Raw genomic sequence first — 14,013 nt, 5'->3', positions numbered from 1 at the left:
CCCCCCCAACCCCCGGACCCCCATCCGCGCCCCCCCCAAACAACAACGCGCCAACCCCAGGCACAATGGCTTCTTACCCCCAGGCGAGAGGTTCCCTCCTCCTGCTGCTGCTGCTGCTGCTGCCTGGCCGGGGACACCACACGCACAGCCAGCCAGCCAGCCAGCCAGCCGCCTGCTCGAGCCGAGACTCCGGGCGGACTGAGGCCCTGCCGGCCGCCGGCACTCCGGGCTCCGCCTACCCACCCGCGCGGAGGCCGGGAGAGGCGCGCCTGCGCAGCAGCTCCCTCCCACCGACCTCACCTTTCCCTGCTGGCCGGGAGAGGCGCGCCTGCGCAGCAGCTCCCCCTTCCCACCTCTACCTTTCCCCGCTGGCCGGGAGAGGCGCGCCTGCGCAGGAGCCTCCCCCCCCCACCCCCCCCACCGTTCCCTACTTCCCGCAGGCCGGGAGAGGCGCGCCTGCGCAGAAGCGACAGAGAGTGCCTCACTCAGAGCAGCAAAGCTGTCGAGTTGGGGAGCCCTCATCCAGAGCCAGTAAGAGACTTGCATTCTGGCACTAACATCATCAATAAATAAAACCCATTCCTTTAAATGATAATGAAACGCACTCAATTAAAAAATACCCCACATGCAGCTTAACCTATCATGAATACCAATGACAGAACATAATATGGAAACTTGGAAAGTAAAATTGCAATTTGACTCTATTGCTATACTTTTTTAAAAGCAAAACACATAACTCTATTAATTCTTTATCCATGGCAAAATCCTCAGACATGGACTAACTGACTGTAGATTCCAAAAAGGAGAGAACAGAATTTTGCAGTCAGTGTTGTAGGCAATCTGCAATTATACAGTGCTACGTTATTACAGGCATAAAGGTTTTAATTGTATGGATACATCAGCAGCACCAAAGAGCCCTAAAAGAGCTGAGGTCAATGGGGATGAAGGACAAAACTCTCCTATAGCTGACTATAATCAGAGGAATATGGTCATGATTATCCATGAATGAGTATTACAGGCCCAGGAAAGTGCTGCAGGAATTCCCCTTGGCCTAAACATCGTCAACTATTTCATTTCCCATCAGATCAAGAATGGGGATATTTGCTAACAATGCCACACTGTTTGGTTTCATTCAAAACTCCCCTGACAATCGCTGACACTGAAGTTCAATTGAAGCATTCACAAGGGAATTGGACCATTATCTGAAATGGAAGAATGTGCAGGATTGCAGGGAGAATGACACTAATTAAATTGCTCATTCAGAGAGCCAGTGCAAATACGATGGGCCAAGTGGCCTCTTTCTGAGCTGTAACAATTCTGTGACAAGGCAACAGCCCCTGCAAGGCTACTATAGGACCAGGATAATGACTCATCACATTCTGTAGCTAAAGCAGAGCTGACTCATTTGAGTCTCAGTTAGTATAAATACAGGGGCCTCCAGTGTGACTTTCACTGAGCATGACTTGACAGAGTGAGCAGTTGGGAGTTTGGTGAGTGAGGGAGTTAGGGGAAGGAGGTGCTCCTTTCTTTTTCTACATTATTTAGCCAACAGTATTTGCTTCTTACTTTGGTACAGAGGAAGAATCTAATTGGTGACTAACTGGTAAGTTATCCTACTTATAATAAAATTTAAGTAAAGTTAAGTTGTGGCAGGGAAGCTCAGACGAGTTGAATGTACATCCTGTGGTATGTGGGAAGCCATGGATGTGCCACGTGTCCTAGACAAATGCATCTGCAAGAAGTGTCACCAGCTGCAGAAGCTTGAGTTCCATCTTCGGAACTTGAGCGGCAACTGGAGTCACTATGGTGCCTTTGTGAGGCAGAAAAATGCATGTTTAGGGAGGTAGTCACACCACAGGTTAGGAGCATGCAGGCAGAGAGGGAATGGATGACCACCAGGCAGTCTAAGAGAACCAGACAGGTAGTGCAGGAGTTCCCTGAGTCTATCTCGCTCACTAACTGGTTTTCCATTTTGGGTACTGGTGAGGGTGATGATTCCTCGGAGGAGTGCAGCAAGGTCCAAGTCCGTGGCACCGCAAAGAAAGAAGAGTGGAAGAACGAAAGTGATAGGGGATTCCTCAGTTAGGGGAACAGACAGGCGTTTCGGGGTATAGATGATTCTCCAGGATAGTATGTTGCCTCCCTGGGTCAAGGGTCAAGGATGTCACAGAGTGGCTGCAGGACATTCTTCTTCCGGAGGGTGAACAGCCAGAGGTTGTGGTCCACATTGATACCAGTGACATAGGTAGGAAGATGGAGGAAGTCATGAAATTAGATTTTAGGGAGTTAGGAAAGAAATTAAAAAGAAGGACTTCAAGGTTACTCCCAGTGCCACGAGCTAGTGAGCATAGGTAGAGGTAGAGTATAGGAGGATTGCGCAATTGCACATGTGGCAGGTATTGGAGGGAGGGCATCAGATTTCTGAAGCATTTGGACCGGTTCTGGGGCAGGTGGGACCCATACAAGATGGACGGGTTGCAACTTAGCAAGACCAGGGCTAACATCCTTGCAGGGAGATTTGCTAGTGCTGCTGAGGAGGGTTTAAACAAGATTGGCAAGGGAGTGGGAACCTGAGAGGGAACTCAGATTGGAGGGAAACAAAACTGCTAACAGGAAGTAGAATAGTAGTAAGTGAAATTAGAAGGCAGATGAAGCAAAGGCAAACATCAGATAGGATCAGAATGTGGAATAATGTTAAAAAGACAAAGTTAAGGGCACTCTATCTGAATGCACGCAGTACTTGCAACAACATAGATGCTTTGAAGGCACAAATATAGAGGTAAATGGGTATGATTTAATTGCTATTGCAGAGACAAGGTTACAGGGTAACTGAGACTGGCAATTGGATATTCGTCATTTAGGAATGATAGGCAAATAGGAAAATGAGGTGGGATAGCACTGTTAATAAGGGCTGAGATCAGTACATTAGTGAGAGTGGATCTTAGATTGAAAGATCAAGACATAGAATCAGCTTGGCTGCAGCTAAGAAACAGCAAAGAGCAGCAAACATCGGTAGGGGTTATTCGTAGGCCACCAAACTGTAGTGGTAATGTTGGGCACAGTATAAAGCAGGAAATTAAAGCTGCATGTAACATGGGTAACACAGTAATAATGGGTGACTTCAATTTACATATAGACTCAGTAAATCAAATTAGCAGCAATGCTATGGAGGATGAATTCCTGGACTGTGTACGAAATGGGTCTCTGGAGCTGCACATTGAAGAACCAACTAGGGATCTGGATAATTTAGGTTTAGTATTATGTAATGAGAAAGGTCTAATTAATAACCTTGCTGTAAAGGAGCCTTTAGGAGATAGTGACCATAATGCGATAGAATTTTACATGAAGTTTGGAAATGATATAGTTCATTCTGAAACTAGTGTCTTAAATCTGAACAAAAGGAACAATGAAGGTATGAGGGCAAGTTGGCTATGACAGACTGGAAAAATACATTTAAAAATTTGACAGTAGACAGGTAGTGGCTAGTATTTAAAGAAATATTATATGGTCTACAACAAATATACATTCCTCTGAGGCATAAAAACCCAACCGGAAAAGTGAATCAAACATGGCTAACATAAGAAGTTAAAGATTGCATTAGATCAAAGGAAGTGGCTTATAAGGTTGCCAGAAAAAGTGGTAAACCCGAGCATTGGGAGCAATTTAGAATCCAGCAAAGGAGGACCAAGAAATTGATAAAGAAAGGGAAAAGAGAATTTGAATACAAGCTAGTGAGTAACGTACAAGCAGACAGCAAAAGCTTCTTCAGGTATGTGAAAAGGAAAAGATTAGCAAGGACAGATGTGGATCCATTACAGGTGGGGTCAGTGTTGGGACCACAACTTTTCACTTTATACATTAATGATCTAGATGAAGGAACTGAGGGCATCCTTGCCAAGTTTGCAGATGATACAAAGATAGGTGGAGGGACAGGTAGTATTGAGGAGGTGGGGAGGCTGCAGAAGGATTTGGACAGGTTAGGAGAATGGGCAAAGAAGTGGCAGATGGAATACAACGTGGGGAAGTGTGAGGTCATGCACTTTGGTAGGAAGAATAGAGGCATAGACTATTTTCCAAGTGGGGAGAGAATTCAGAAATCTGGAGTGCAAAGGGACTTGGGAGTCCTAGTCCAGGATTCTCTTAAGGTTTACTTGCAGGTTGAGTCGGTAGTTAGGAAGGCAAATGCAATGTTGGCATTTATTTTGAGAGGACTAGAATATAAAAGCAGGGATGTGCTGCTGAGGCTTTATAAGGCTCTGGTCAGACCACATTTAGAATATTGTGAGCAATTTTGGGCCCCGTATCTCAGGAAGGATATGCTGGCCCTGGAGAGGGTCCAGAGGAGGTTCACGAGAATGATCCAAGGAATGAAAGGCTTAACACATGTGGAACGTTTGAGGACTCGATGGAGTTTAGAAGGATGAGGGAGGATCTGATTGAAACTTACAGAATACTGAAAGGCCTGGATAGAGTGGAGGTGGGGAAGATGTTTCCATTAGTAGGAGAGACTAGGACCCGAGGGCACAGCCTCAGAGTAAAGGCAAGAACAGAGATGAGGAGAAACTTCTTTAGCCAGAGAGTGGTGAATCTATGGAATTCATTGCCACAGAAGGCTGTGGAGGCCAAGTCATTGAGTGTATTTAAGACTGAGATAGATAGGTTCTTGATTGGTAAGGGGATCAAAGGAGAAGGTGGAGAATAGGGTTGAGAAACTTATCAGCCATGATTGAATGGCAGAGCAGACTCGATGGGCGAATGGCCTAATTTCTGCTCCTATGTCTTTTGGAGACAGGAGAATTTATAATGGAGAATAGAGAATTGGGGGGAAACTAAACAATTGCATTGTTTCTGTCTTCACAGAGGAAGATACAAAAAAATCTCCCAAAAACACTAGGGAACCAAGGGAGTAGGGAAAGTGAGGTCCTGAAAGAAATTAGTATTAATAAAAAGGTAGTCCTTGAAAAATGAATTGGACTGAAGGCTGATAAATCCCCTGGACATGATGAGCTACATCTCAGAGTGCTGAAGGAGGTGGCTATAGAGATATTGAATGCATTTCGAAATGCTGTAGATTCTGGAAAGGTTTCTCCAGACTGGAAAGTAGCAAATGTAACCCCACTATATAGGAAGGAGGGAGAAAGAAAACAGAGAACTACAGAGCTATTAGTTTGACGTCAGTAGTAGGGAAAATGCTTGACTCTATTATAAAGGATGTGATAACTGGACACTTGGTAAATAATGATGTGATTGGGCAGAGTCAACATGTATTTATTAAAGGGAGATCACGATTGACAAACCTGTTGGAGTTTTTGGAAGATGTTACCCGTGGCAGAGATAAAGGACAACCAGTGGATGTGGTGTATTTGGATTTGCAGCAGACTTCTGATAATGTCCCACAAAGGCGGTTAGTAAACAAAATTAAAGCGCATGGGATTGGGGGTAATATACTGGCATGGATTGAGAACCGGTTAACAGACAGAAGAGAAAGAGTAGGAATAAACAAGTTATTCTCGGGATGGCAGGCTGTTTCTAGTGGGGTAAGCAAGGATCAGTGCTGGGGCCACATCTATTCACAATCAATATCAATGATTTGGATTTGGGGACCAAATGTAATATTTCCAAATTTGCTGATACACCAAACTAGGTGGGAATGTAAGACGTGAGGAAAGTTGAAGGAGACTTCAAGGGAACTTGGACAGGCTAAGTGAATGCACGAGAACATGGCGGATTAAATATAATGTGAATATAGTATGAAGTTATCCACTTTGGTAGAAAAAACAGAGAGGCAGTGTATTTCTTAAGTGATGAGAGGTTGGAAAGTGTTGATGTCCAAAGGGACCTGAGTGTCCTTGCTCATGAGTCACAGGCCACTTAAGACTGAGACGTGTTTTCGGGACAATTTCTTAGAACATTATGTTCTAGAGCCAACCAGGGAGCAGGCTATCTTAGACCTCGTAATATGCAATGAGACATGATTAATCAATAATGTCATGAGAAAGGAGAGTCTAAGCGACAGCAATCACAGTATGATAGAATTTCATGTTCAGCTTGAAAGTGAGAAGGGTGTGTCCATGACTAGTGTTCTAAACCTAAAAAAAAGTAACTGTGAGGGTATGAAGGCAGAGCTGGCTAAGGTGAACTGGGAGATTAGGTTAAAAGGTAGGAACAATAGAGTTGCAGTGGGAGACTTTTCAGGAGATACTTAATAACTCACAGCAAAGATTTATCCCAGGGAGAAAGAAAGCCTCTTTGAGAAGGATGCATCATCCATGGCTAAATAAGGAAGTCAAAAATAGTTTTAAATTGAGAGAAACACTGTGTAAATCTGCAAAGATTAGTGGTAGATCAGGGGATTGGACAGACTTTATGAACCAGCAAAGAATGCTTTCTGCCTCTTTTTATTATCTTTTTAATCAGAGTATGAGAGAAAGCTAATTAGTAATGTAAAAGCAGAGAGTAAGAGCTTGTACAAGTCCTTGAATAGGAAAAGAGTAACTAAAGCTAGTATAAAAACAAAAAACTGCGGATGCTGGAAATCCAAAACAAAAACAGAATTACCTGGAAAGACTCAGCAGGTCTGGCAGCATCGGCGGAGAAGAAAAGAGTTGATGTTTCGAGTCCTCATGACCCTTCCACAGAACTTTGACTCAGTTCTGTCGAAGGGTCATGAGGACTCGAAAAGTCAACTCTTTTCTTCTCCACCGATGCTGCCAGACCTACTGAGTTTTTCCAGGTAATTCTGTTTTTGTTTTTAACTAAAGCTAGTGTTGGTCCTCTGGAGAGCGAGTCTGGGAACCAATAATGGAAAATAAAGAAATGGCCGAGACACAGAACAGGCATTTTGTGTTTGTCTTCACGGTAAACAACTTAGGAAACTTCCCAAAAATAACTGAAAATTAAGGGGGGATGGGGGGATGAACTTAAAACAATCACCACCACCACCAGGGAAAAGGTGCTAGGAAATCTATTAGACCTAAAGGCTGGATCCTAGGATCTTAAAAGAAGTGGCAGCACAGATAGCAGATGCATTGGTTATAATCTTCCAAAATTCCTTAGATTGTGGAAGGGTCCCAGCAGATTGGAAAATAGCGAATGTAACACCTTTATTCAAGAAAGGAAGAAGACAGAAAGCAGAAAACTATATGTCAGTTAGTTAGCCTAACACCTGTAATAGGGAACGTGCTAGAATCCATTATTAAGGAGGTTAGAGCAGGATACTTAGAAAATCATAATGTGATCAGACAGAGCCAACGTGACTTTGCAAAAGGGAAATTGTGTTTAACTAATCTATTAGAGTTTCTTGACGAAGTAACATACAAGTTGGATAAAGGGGGAAAATTGGTAGATGTGTATACTTGGATTTCCAAAAGGCATTTGATAGGGTGTCACATCAAAGGTTACTACACAAGATGAGAGCATGTGGTGTGGTTGTTAATATATTAGCATGGATAAAGGGTTGATAAGCTAACAGGAAGCAGAGACTAGGGATAAATGGGTATTTTTCACATTGGCAAGCTGTAACTAGTGGAGTGCCACAGGGATCAGTGCTGGGTCCTCAAGAATTTACAATCTATATCAATTGGTTGGATGAAGGGAACAAATGTATGGTAGCTAAATTTGCCAATGATACCAAGATAGATAGGAAAGTAAGCTGTTAAGAGGAGGTAGAGAGTCTGCAAAGGGATATAGACGGGTTAAATGAGTGGGCAAAAATTTAGCAGATAGGGTATAACATGTGGACCAATCCATTTTGGCAGGAAGAATAGAAAAGCAGCATACTATTTAAATGGAGAGAGATTGCAGAACTCAATAGGACAGGGGGATCTGGGTGTCCTGGTACATGAGTCAGAAAGTTAGTATGCAGGCACAGCAAGTGATTAGGGAGACCAATTGAATGTTCTCATTTATCGCGAGAGGAGTAGAATATAAAAGTGGGGAAGTTTTACTGCAGCTGTACAGGGCCTTGGTGAGACCACATCTGGAGTACTGTTTTGGTCTCTTTATTTGAAAGAAAAAGATAGAAATGCTTTAGGAGCAGTTCAGAGAAGGTTCACTCGACCTATCCCTGGGATGAAGGGCTTATGAAGAAAAAAGCAAAATACTGCAGATACTGGAAACCTAGCACAAAAACAAAAATACCTGGAAAGCTCAACAGGTCTGACAACATCTGCGGAGAGGGATACAGTTGACATTTCGAGTACGTATGACCCTTCATCAGAACTAAGACATATAGAAATGAGATGAAATATAAGCTGGTAGAAGGGGGGTGGGACAGGAGAGCTCGATAGGGGGAATAGCTTATGAAGAAATGTTGGACAGGTTGGGCCTATACCCATTGGAGTTTAGGAGAATGAGAGGTGATCTTATTGAAACATATGATCTTGAGGGAACTGGATTGGGTGCATACCAGAAGGATGCTTCCTCTTGTGAGGGGAAACTAGAACTCAGGAACACAGTTTAAGAATAAGAGTTCTCCCTTTTAAGACAGAAATGAGGAGAAATTTTTTCTCCAAGGGTCATTAGATTGTGGAACTCTCTTCTCCAGTAGGTAGTGAAGACTAAGTTAGACAGATTTTTGTGAGACAAAGGTTGTGGGGGAGCAGACAGGGAAGCGGAGCTGAAACCAGATCAGCCATGATCTTGTTGAATGGTGGAGAAGGCTGGAAAGGTCGACTGGCCTACTCCTGCTCCCAAGTCCGTTGTTTCTGTAAGGAGGACTTTCTTCACTCAGCAGGTGGTGAATCTTTGGAATCCCCTACCCCAGAAGGCTATGGAAGCTCTATCATTGAGCATACTCAACACAGAAATTGATTGGTTTCTGGAGACTAATGACATCAAGGGATATGGAATAGTGCAGGAAAGTGGCGTTGAGGTAGATGATCAGCCATGATATGATTTTTTTAAAAAAATTATTCCTGGGATGTGGGAAACGCTGGTTATGCCAGCATTTATTGCCCTTGTTCAGAGGGTATTAGGAGTCAGCCACATTGCTGTGGCCCTGGAGTCACATGTAGGTCAGACCAAGTAAGGACAACAGATTTCCTTCCCTAAGGGACATTAGTGAACCAGGTGGGTTTTTACAACAATCGGCAATGGTTTTGTGGTCATCATTAGACTTTTAACTCCAGATTTTTGTTGGATTCAAATTTCACCATCTGTCGTGGTTGGGATTTGAACTTGGGTCCCCAGAGGATTACCCTGGGTCTCAGGAATACTAGGCCAGTGACAAAACCACTATGCCATTGCCAGAGGAAGGCTTGATGGGCCAAATGACCTACTCCTGTTCCTATGTTCCTATTTATGCTACACAAATGGTAGGCAATGACCATCTTCAACAGGAGAAAAACCAACCACTGCCTCTGACCATCAGCAACATCATTGTTGCTGAAGCCTCCACAAATCAACATTTTGGGATGCCTATAGACTAGAAGTGTAACTGGACCAGTCAACAGCACTGTGCCTGTGAGGAGGACAGAGCTGGAAACCTGTTAGTGAATCTTTAGAAGTCTCCACCCCAGAGGACTATGAAGGCTGTCACTGAGTATATTCAAGATAGAGATCAATAGATTTCTAGATATTAAAGATATCAAGGGATAATGGGATAGTGAAGGAAAATGGTGTTGAGGTTGATGATCAGACATGATCTGGTTGAATGCGGGGGGGCAGGCTTGAGGGGCTAGACGACCTGCTCCTATGTTTCTAACTCTTCACTTCAACAAGCACTCACCAAATAATCACCATTCCTGTGGATGGGCACAGCCATAATAACACTCAACAGACTCAGTACTATCCAGGAAATAACAGTTTATTTGATCAGTACACTGGCTATTGATGCAATGCGGCTGCATTACATACCATCTACAAACAGCAGCAACTCATAGCTCTGTGACCTCTACCACTGAAATGGACAAAAGCAGCAATGTAACGGGAACAGCATTATGAACAAGTTCTTTTCTAAGGCACACGTTGTCCTAACTTGAACATTATCATCATTCCTTCAATGACACTGGATCATGATCCTGAAATTCCTTACCCAACGACATGATGGAAGCATTGTTACTAGACCATGGCAGTTCAAGAAAGGCCACCAGTGTTCAGGGTAACCAGGGATGGGCAACAAGCGTGGCATTGTCAGTACTGCCCACAGCTCAAGAACACATTTTAAAATTGGCATAGTGCTGAAGTTTGAGAAGCCACTGACCTAAGGACCATAGCATAATCAGCATCAATTGGAGAATATTTGACTAAGCAAATACATTAATGAAAATTTCACATGGGTGTTTTTACCAGCTTGAACTCAGAGGTCAGTTTAAGCTGCTCTTTTATATCATCAAACAGAAAACAGTGCTGTTATACCAATAACCCGAGCTGTAACCATTACTCCCACTTCACTTTGAGTCAGCTGGGGGACAATTTTCCAGAGTCACATAATTACAGACTTTATACTGCAGCCAAAGTAACCTAATTTCAAAGGAAGCCGAATTACTTTGGACTGGTCATTAGGTGGAAAAGGTATTTTAAGGGTTATGTTTTCATCACAAGAATAGAATTGTACTTGGAGTATTGTCAGAAAAGTTATCCCTGATACATCCAACAACATCTAGAGGCATAGATTACAAAAGTAGGGAGGTCATGCTGGAGTTGTATAGAACCTTGGTGAGGCCACAGCTGGAGTACTGTGTGCAGTTCTGGTCACCACATTATAGGAAGGATGTGATTGTATGGAGGGGACGCAGAGGAGATTCACCAGGATGTTGCCTGGGATGAAACATTTAAGTTATGAAGAGAGGTTGGATAGACTTGGGTTGTTTTCATTGGAGCAGAGAAGACTGAGGGGGCGACATGATGGAGTTGTACAAGATTATGAGGGGCATGGACATGGTGGATCGGGAGCAGCTGTTCCCCTTAGTTGAAGGGTCAGTCACAAGGGGACATAAGTTCAAGGTGAGGGGCAGGAGGTTTAGGGGGATGTGAGGAAAAACTTTTTTACCCAGAGGGTGGTGACGGTCTGGAATGCACTGCCTGGGAGGGTGGTGGAGGCGGGTTTTCTCACATCCTTTAAAAAGTACCTGGATGAGCACTTGGCACGTCATAACATTCAAGGCTATGGGCCAAGTGCTGGTAAATGGGATTAGGTAGGTAGGTCAGGTGTTTCTCACATGTCGGTGCAGACTCGATGGGCCGAAGGGCCTCTGCTGCACTCTGTGATCTCCATTTTGAATGCTTGTTTATTGAACACCATCTTTTAATTTCAGGTGGCAAAACTGCGGCGTTAAATGTCGATAACAGAAACCAGGGCTGGAATTTTCCAGCCCCATTGGCATCGGGCATCATGGCGGGTGGGGGGTGAAAATATGGCGGCAAGGCCAAACGTCGGTTTCACGCTATGGTGAAACCAGTTTGCAATCGTCCACTCCACCTGTCAATGGGTGACTGCATTTCCCGCTGTTGCCTGTCCAGAACCTAATTTCAATATTTCAGCATCTCATTACCAGCCCTGCTCATCGGAATCATCCCCCTCCGTCAAATGTGCCGCCCACGTCAACATGACCTCAGAACGGCCTGCTTCACGACTGCCTTTAAAGGGCGGCACCTGGCGACCTGAGCTTTGAGGGGAACTCGGGGGTGAGCGCACACAACCTTGTGCAGCGCTCGCGAGCTGCCCCCCCCCCCCCAGAATATTAAGGAAGAGGCGCCGCACATTCGCAGGGGGCACGAGGCAACTTGCTTTTTCTCAGCTGGCTCTCAGTGCGTTGCGTAAGGGACCACAGGCCGAAGCAAGTACTCAAACAGGTGCTGGGGGAGGGGGTGAAAAGTTTATCAAAAGTGAGCATTCTTCCACAGCTGAGACTGTTCAGCAGCAGCTGCATTGACATTGGGGTCGGACCTCCGAAGCTTTTCTGCCCACTCAAGCAACACAAGAGTATGAAAGTGCCACAAATGGTCCAGAACTTTTCACCCCGTGAGCACAGGCTGCAAATGAATGTGTGTTTCAGGAGGCAGCAGAACAATTGACCGACTGGGCAAGTTGTAGAATCCCCTTGCGAAAGGTGGACATGGCGCAGTCACTGGTGGAGGCGCTCGCAGCCCCTCGCAATGTCCTTATTAAAGTTTGGGCCTGTATCCATCATGGTTCGAGCTAACAGCGCAGCCTTGCAGTGCGGGTTAGGAGAATGCCTGCGCCGGAGGTGGGTGGGGTTACAGACTGCTATGAAGCGTACTACACACTGGCCATCCAAGTGGTAGCCAGCACTCCTGCGTGCATGAAGGGGCCTTCAAACGTAACCAAGAGAGGTTCCTAGGACACATACGCTAACCCACGTGTCTCTCTATTTGATCCTGCAGGAGAGGGACATCAGGATCACAAAGCCTGGTGGATTTAGCAGTATGCCTCATGGCTTACAGGGAGCAGAGAAGATGAAGATGAAGGTCAAGAAGAAGAAGAAGAAGAAGAGGCGAGCGGTGGAGACACCTGGCTCAGCCAAGGGAGGAGCACCTCCCTCAAGATGAAGGGCCGGCAGGGCCTGCACAGCACGCAGCTGAAGATCCAGAGTGAGTCGTTGTTCACAGGCCCAGGACCTACAGAAGGCGCCTGTCATTCCTGCAGACGACTGAGAACCAGTGTCGCCAAAGTCTGCGCATGTCCAGGGAACTGGTCGGTCACATCTGCCACCCGCTGCAGGATTTGGCACCACGGGGACAGAGGGATCCACTGCCAGTGGCCGTGAAAGTGGCCGTTGATGCCCGTGCGGTCAGCCTCAGGCTGCAGCAGAGCGACGGTACAACAAGGCTCATGCCACGACCCCGGGCTTTGGTGGAGCGAACGATAGGCATTCTGAGAATGAGGTTCCGGTGCCTCAGCAGGCCCGGTGGAGCCCGGCAATACCCGTTCCCAGAGGGTGTCGCCCATCAGCGTCACTTGCTGCACCCTCCACAACCTGGCACAGTAACATCTGTGAATGTCTGACTCCTGTCTGGTTGAGGGCTCTGTGATCAGAGTCATCTCATGGAGATGCAGCCATGAAACTTTAAGTGCAGCTGATCGTTTGTCAGCCTTCAGGAGCACAGGGTCACCGGTCACAGATGGTGATGAGGTGGGGGCCAGACCCAACTCAAGGTGCTGACAGCGCACAGGGAGAATGACAGAACTCTGCCCACGACATTCTGGCAGCAATAACAAGCACCATCGAGGTGCAGACATTCACAGGTGTGAAAGCCGGACCACCACTTTGGTCTGAATGTTACCCACTGCACAGGGATAAGGCCCTGGACTGAGACACCTGCCTTGTACAGAAACCAAAGTTTCACATCTCCGAGTGACATAAACACTGCTCATCATAACAAGGAGCCACAGGCAGGGAGACATTATTGGGAGCTTATTGACAATAGTTAACATTATGTATGTGATTAACTCCTGTGTCCAGGCTGCCGCTACATCTTGGTGCGCCCCGGACATCCACCGTGGAGGAGGAGGGCAGCCTGCTGTCTGCTACGCCCTGTCTGTGATGACCTGGGCGGGAGTCCTCTGGAGAGCTGAGACCTGGAGGGCCCCGGCCTGCTTTCAGGGTCCTGCTGTGTGGAAGCGGCACCCTCCTCGGCCTGTGGAGCTGGGGCTGCTGGGATGACAGGAAGAGGAGACTCGGACGGCCCAGACACTCCCGGAGTCCCCTGGGTGGATGGCCCCAGGTTGTGCACCTGCTGATCACCTTCTCTATGGGTGCCCGAGGGCCCCGGCTGACTCCTTGAGGAGAAGAGCAAGCTGGAGTGAGATTAAGCTGCCCCATACCCGTCTTGAGTTGGCACTGCCGGAGGCCAACTATGGCATCAGCAATGGAATTCAGCCTGCGCAGCAGTGCATGAATGATGTCCTTGACCAAGGTCTCCATGGTGGCCACTGTTCTACCTGTGTTGACGTTGGTATATTGGCATGCCGGGGCTACCATCTCAGACTGAAGGGGAACGGATTCCTCCATCATGCCTTGCAATCTGAGGGGTGCAGCGGACATCCCTTCC

At 46.1% G+C, this 14,013-nt stretch overlaps 1 protein-coding gene across 3 annotated transcripts in view; it reads right to left on the bottom strand.

Annotated features, from left to right (window-relative positions):
* The window catches only part of ctnnbip1 (catenin, beta interacting protein 1), a 93,027-nt gene extending 92,645 nt beyond the window's left edge, over positions 1 to 382 (bottom strand). For all 3 annotated transcript variants that reach the window (XM_041207372.1, XM_041207373.1, XM_041207374.1), the window contains exon 1: positions 78 to 382. The gene's annotated coding sequence lies outside the window, so the exon portion shown is untranslated. The remainder of the gene's footprint in view (positions 1 to 77) is intronic.
* Between the last annotated feature and the right edge of the window lie 13,631 nt (positions 383 to 14,013).

The sequence above is a fragment of the Carcharodon carcharias genome, chromosome 15 (assembly GCF_017639515.1).
Source record: "Carcharodon carcharias isolate sCarCar2 chromosome 15, sCarCar2.pri, whole genome shotgun sequence".
Taxonomy (NCBI): Eukaryota; Metazoa; Chordata; class Chondrichthyes; order Lamniformes; family Lamnidae; genus Carcharodon; species Carcharodon carcharias.
The sequence above is the reverse complement of the archived record's forward strand: the minus strand, read 5'-3'. Positions and strand labels throughout refer to the sequence as shown.